General features: G+C 32.6%; 1 long non-coding RNA gene across 1 annotated transcript; it reads right to left on the bottom strand.

Moving 5' to 3' along the window:
* Positions 1 to 1,143: 1,143 nt before the first annotated feature.
* Positions 1,144 to 5,830, bottom strand: LOC128175013 (uncharacterized). The gene is made up of 2 exons (XR_008242625.1): positions 5,506 to 5,830; positions 1,144 to 1,397 (listed from the first exon to the last, which is right to left on the bottom strand). It is a non-coding gene; the product is annotated as an uncharacterized LOC128175013 (long non-coding RNA).
* Positions 5,831 to 5,948: the final 118 nt, after the last annotated feature.

Here is a 5,948-nt window from a genome sequence, read left to right as displayed (position 1 = left end):
GGGGGGGGGGGGGGTGGGGGGATTTTATGTTCACCATGATTCTGTGGTCACACTCATCATTTGAGATATGACAGTTATAAGATAATTCTATTTCTTATTTTGAAATAAAAATGTATATTTCACAAATATTGATAAATATAGTTTTCTTAACCATTTGTTATACATGTATTGGGTTTTTATCAGAAGATATGGTAACCAAGATCATGCATTTAACCTCATGATAAGCATGACAACCAATGTATATCTATACATGCAATTAGTTTTTGACAGGTACTTATTTTTGTTACCTACAATATACTTTTTGGTATGTTTAGTCTTAAAGTTTGTATGTTTAAATAGGTGGTGTTTGTCTTAATGAATAAATGTAGATTTTCAACATGAATTATATGCAATTTACGAAGAATATATGTTACAGGTTTTGATTATGTTTATTTAAAACTTTTCCCTAAGAGTGTTAAATGAATTAAAGTTTTACATAACAGTTGAAAATTGTTTGTCTTATATTGAAATATGTATGCAATACTATGATCATTTACAAAGATCAGGGTCAAGAAGATTAAATGAGGGAATTGAATTAAACAATCTGAATTTTCAATATTTTTTCAATACACTTTAACAATTAAGTGGAGGAGCCTTCTGAATTTATTTTTTTATAGGTATATCGAGGTGAAAACCTTAATGTTAAAATGATGCTTTTCAACTTCTCCACGGAAACTTCAATGTCATTTTAACTCGACCACTCCTAAATAACATCATTATTTTATTCAAAATTCAAATTATTCAATACAATTCAGGAAATAAACCGGGCAAACTCCTGGTAGTTGTATTTTCTGCACCCAAAGGCAGAGAAATGAATTAAAATTTTTATATGTAATATACCTTCTATGTAACTTGAGAAAAAACTGAGTTTTATAAACAGACTGCTTTTTGGACCAAAATGGTGATAAAAATAACTGACAAATATACACTAGCTATTGAACTCATTCCTTGGATAATAGATTCATACACCATGCAGGAAATATTCTACATGTATTCATCTTTGCAGAATTCAGATCTTCTGCAGTCATGGTATTGGTTACCAGGTAAGTGGTCATGGTTGAACTGCATCAAAAGATGAAGGTACTGAGAGAACCAACAGATAAACAAGTTTTGACAAATTTATTTTAATCTATGAATAATGTACACCACATTTTTAATCAGTCACAGATGTTTTTTCCACTGATCTTGTTGTAGAAATGTTTTCCAGTATAAACTAGTGTCTTTGAAATTGTGCAGAGGCTGTTTCTTTAGGAGTCTCCTGCTTCTTTAGCTAATTTGTGTTTCCTCAGGTTTTTGGTCACATACCAGGATGGGTACCAGATAATAAAAAGAAATGGTGCAAAGACAAGTCCTTTTTTCTGAAAAGGAAAACAGAACACTGTTACCTACATGTCATTGAAACTCAATGGCAAGACTTTGTTTTAGGGCAAACCCCTTATATTTAATAATAATTTGATGTAACAGGGTTAAACCAGAGTATATGCCATAATGAAAAGAGGTAATGCTAAAAGTAGCAGCTATATATATACACCCATGTCTATACTTAACCAGAAGCAAGTATTTAGCAGTGGTCATTAGTTTGTACCAGATGATAATTTAATGATTTTAGTACTGATTATGCTGATGGTTGAAATTATTATTGATTGTTTTCGCTTAATATACAGCATATACCCCGGTACACATAAATGTCAGAGTTGACATTTTGAGATCAAGTATTCTAAATAATGTTTAAGAACACTACACAGTAAAGTAGTGCTATATTGACTGCAATAACTGAGATCTCTATGCAAATAATCATTTCACAAGAAATGAAAATTTGACCTTAATGCAATAATTAAACAAGAGGCCCACAGGCCTTGAGCCAATGAGGGTCACCTGAGTACCAAAGCTCTTGGATGGACCTCAGGGAGTGCTATGTTTGTATTTTAATTCTTCATTTTGGTCTCAATTCATTAAAAAAGGGGGGGGGGAGTAAGAGGATTCTCTGATTATTTATTTATACCCTAGCTTCAGGGGCCAAAAATTTTCAACTTCTGTTTGAAAGAGACCTGCAGGTCTTTAATGGTTAATCTTTTATAACATTCACAGTTTCATTTAAATGCACACATCATGCATACAGTTTATTGCTACAAACATACAATGAACAGGAAAATTAAAAAATGTAAAATTGTTAATGGACAACACATGACCTAAGGCAATAGGTTTCCCATAGTCTCAAGTGACCTAAAAAATACATGTTTACTAAATGACCATGTTTGTCACCCTCCTCCATATAAAAAGGCTCAATCCCCGACACAATTTCATTCAATATTATGAAAAAATCCAAAGGTTTCTCATTGAAATGCCCCCTCTAGCTCCCTCTTGCTTGTCAGGTTTAATTGCACAATTAACAAGAGGCCCACGGGGCCACATCGCTCACCTGAGTAACAATGGCTTTATATTTTACATTTATTTTTGCATATACCTAATCTTTGACATATTTACCTTAATGGAATACCAATTTTACCAAAAATAAGATTATATGCAATATAAATAGCTAAATTTTCAGTTGGTGTTCACAGTTAACTTCCAGATCCCTTTAATTTAGCCCTCCTATCACTTTATTAAATAATTGAAGTACATGAGAGCATGCCATAAAAGTACATTTTCTCCGTCCATTACTTAATATTTACTACTAGTTATTGTAGTTTATTTTAAAAAATCTTATATGTAAAAGAAGAAAAGTGTACCTCAAGGCACCAGAATGAATGCGCTCAATTCCTCAAATTAAAAACATTGAAAAATTTCATTGGCTTTCTCCATGACCATTATAAACGATTGTCATTTACCAGGCATGAATTCATTTCGTATGACGTTTCATATCCTTACTCACTTGATTGAAGAATAAACTTAAATGAAAAATGTTGTCACTTATGTTAAAGACCTATAATTCAAATTAATGTATTGGCAGGCATGTCGCTCTATTGTACCAAATGAATTATTATCATCTTTATTAAAAAACAACAAATGTCCACAAACAAAGATGATTTTCTGTTGCAATAATTTTTTAGGCACACCAATACTGCTTTTATCCTCATAATAATAACATCAGGACTATGGAAACTGTTAAAAAATTTGTGTAAATTTTATGCAATTCATCATAATTCATTGAAGAAAGGGCACCAGAAAGTAGTTACAGCATATCATCCTTTTAGCAAGACATTTTTATTGATCAACCAAAATTTCAGCATCAATCGTAGAATTATAAGCAAGATACATAGCTCGGTTTGAGTCATGTTTTTGTTCACATCAGTTTATTACATTCAACTTAAGAATTTTAAACTTGGTATTTCCTATTTAGCATAGCTGCATTTAAAATATAAACGAACTAAAGCATGACCTCAGCTTTATAACTCGAAGCTTGACTCTCAGGTAAGTTCATGGAAATTTGTAAACAATTAAAACAAGAAAAAATGCATTTAAACAAAGAAAAAACTCAATTTATTTTTCATCATATATATACTTATCTATTTCTAGCAGCGAGAATAATCTCCGTTTAGATTGAAATTGCTGAGCATCTTAATAAAACATGTTGCAATAATCAACCATTACGTAGAGATCGTACCGAATTACATGTACCAACATAATGAATAGTATTTTATCATATGTTGTTAGTGCATCAAATTTTGCGCAGGTACATGTAAACAATCAGCTGTCTTATTTACCAGTCTAACGTTAAACGTTAAAATTTTAAATTCTAAAATAAAAATAATGGTTCCTCTTAAGTTAAAATAAAAAGAAACTTAACATGTTAAACGGAAATTAAAACAAGCTAAAACCACCGTCACAAATGAAAATATCAACGCATTGAAATATTTAACCTCAATTTACTTCACATAAATGGCACAAATATATTTTGGATGTTTCAAATATTCCCTTTGCACGTAAACTGTTGCACGACAACCAAATTAAATTCATCTTCGTTCAACTTCAAGATGGCTGCCTCTAACATAAGACTGGTCCTCTAAACTGGTTTTCAATCTATGAAATATCGAGCCCGAAGTTAAACTTATTTACCCCCATTATCTCTGTCTTATTATTATTTTCATAAATTACTCAAATTTGAAACAGAATTAGCCCTTAATTTTTGCAATTTATATTTCCCTTCCCATAAGGATGATTTATGCTAAATTACGTTGAATTTGACTAAGTAGTTCTTGAGTAGAAGAGTTTTAAAAATGCACCCCCCTTTTTCTACAGTTTCAAGGTTTTCTCCGCTTTGAATAAAGATCGGTCTTTCATTTCTGCTATTTATAAATTATATTTGCCTTCCCATAAGGATTTGTGCCAAATGTATTTGAAATTGGCCAAGCAGTTTTAGAGAAGAAGTTCAATATGTAAAAAGTTTACAGACAGACGGACAGACTGACGGACGACGGACAAAGTGTGATCAGAATAGCACACTTGAGCTTTCAGCTCAGGTGAGGTAACAAGAAGACAAAACCCCTGCCTGACGCTACTCTTTTTGACTAGTTAAGAGTTCACATATATGGCTAAAAATTAGTCCTGACTTTCACCCCTTTCTATTTGTAACCAGTAACATTGGTTACCATCTACATATATGGCTAGAAATTAGTCCTGACTTGTGACAGGTTACAGTGGTTACTGGTAACATCGGTTACAAAATAGAGTTAGGTTTGGGTTAGAGTTAGGATTAGGGTTAGGGGTTAGGGTTAGTTTAAGGTTAGGGGTTAGGGTAAGTTTAGGGTTAGGATTAGGGTTAGGGTTAGGGTAACCATTGTAACCAATGTTACCAATGTAACCAATTTAAAAAGACCCCCTGTAAATCATGAAAATGACTGTCACCACTGTTACCCTATGTCACCAATAGAATATAGCTGTAACCATTGTAACAAAATAAAATAAGACCCTCTGTTAAAGAGAAAAAAGGATTGTCACCTCTGTTACCTTTTGTCACCAATGGATTATAGCTGTAACCATTGTAACCATTGTAACCAAATAAAATAAAAAACCCTGCTAAACAGAAAAAGGCTTGTCACCTCTGTTACCTTTTGTCACCAATAGAATATAGCTGTAACCATTGTAACCATTGTAACCAAATAAAATAAGAACCCCGATCAGCTAAACGGAAAAAAGGCTCGTCACCTCTGTAACCTTTTGTCACCAATAGAATATAGTTGTAACCATTGTTACTTGATGAAATTAAACCATCAAGCAGAAAGAAAATAAACAGTTTTGTCATAGGTTATGTTACTTTTGTCACCAGAAAACAGTGCCTTGTTACTGGTTACAAATGAAATGGGGTAAAAGTCAGGACTAATTTCTGGCCATATCTAAAAGTTCAAAGCAGACAAAAAATTCGTAGTCCAAAATACGTTCTTGATATGTAAAATATCAAAATCTTTAAACAAGCTAGGAAAACGTCAGATTCATTCGTTGAGGAAATTCTAGCGGTACTGTACATACCCACATAGCTTGAGGTCCCCACGCATTGATCGGTCTGCCGACTTGAACATCATCGCCAAAGTTTCTTGTAATCTGTCGGCTCACTGAATTTTTAACAACAGATTGCGTTCTCCACGCAGAACCTCTAAGTGCACCAAACATTTTGCTTTTAAATTTACGGTTCACCCTTGTGTGGTGTCTTTCAAGGATAAGTTTGTTAGGTCCCTTGTCAGGAAGTGAAAATTTTGCCGAACTAAACACGAATAAAATAATCCTGACATATACGGAAAACTATTTTGCTTTATTATATGTGTGTTACTATTTTACATTGTTTTATGACTAATTGACCGTATACAGTTTTACATATTTAAGTATAATCAAATTCACTTCATTAAAATACGATACAAATAAGAAATTCTTCTATGATCACGATGAAAGTGGCTGATATTGTATCAGATCAGAAA

This window comes from Crassostrea angulata, chromosome 3 (assembly GCF_025612915.1).
Source record: "Crassostrea angulata isolate pt1a10 chromosome 3, ASM2561291v2, whole genome shotgun sequence".
Lineage (NCBI taxonomy): Eukaryota > Metazoa > Mollusca > Bivalvia > Ostreida > Ostreidae > Magallana > Magallana angulata.
Note: the sequence above shows the minus strand (reverse complement) of the source record. Positions and strands in the feature narration are given on the sequence as shown.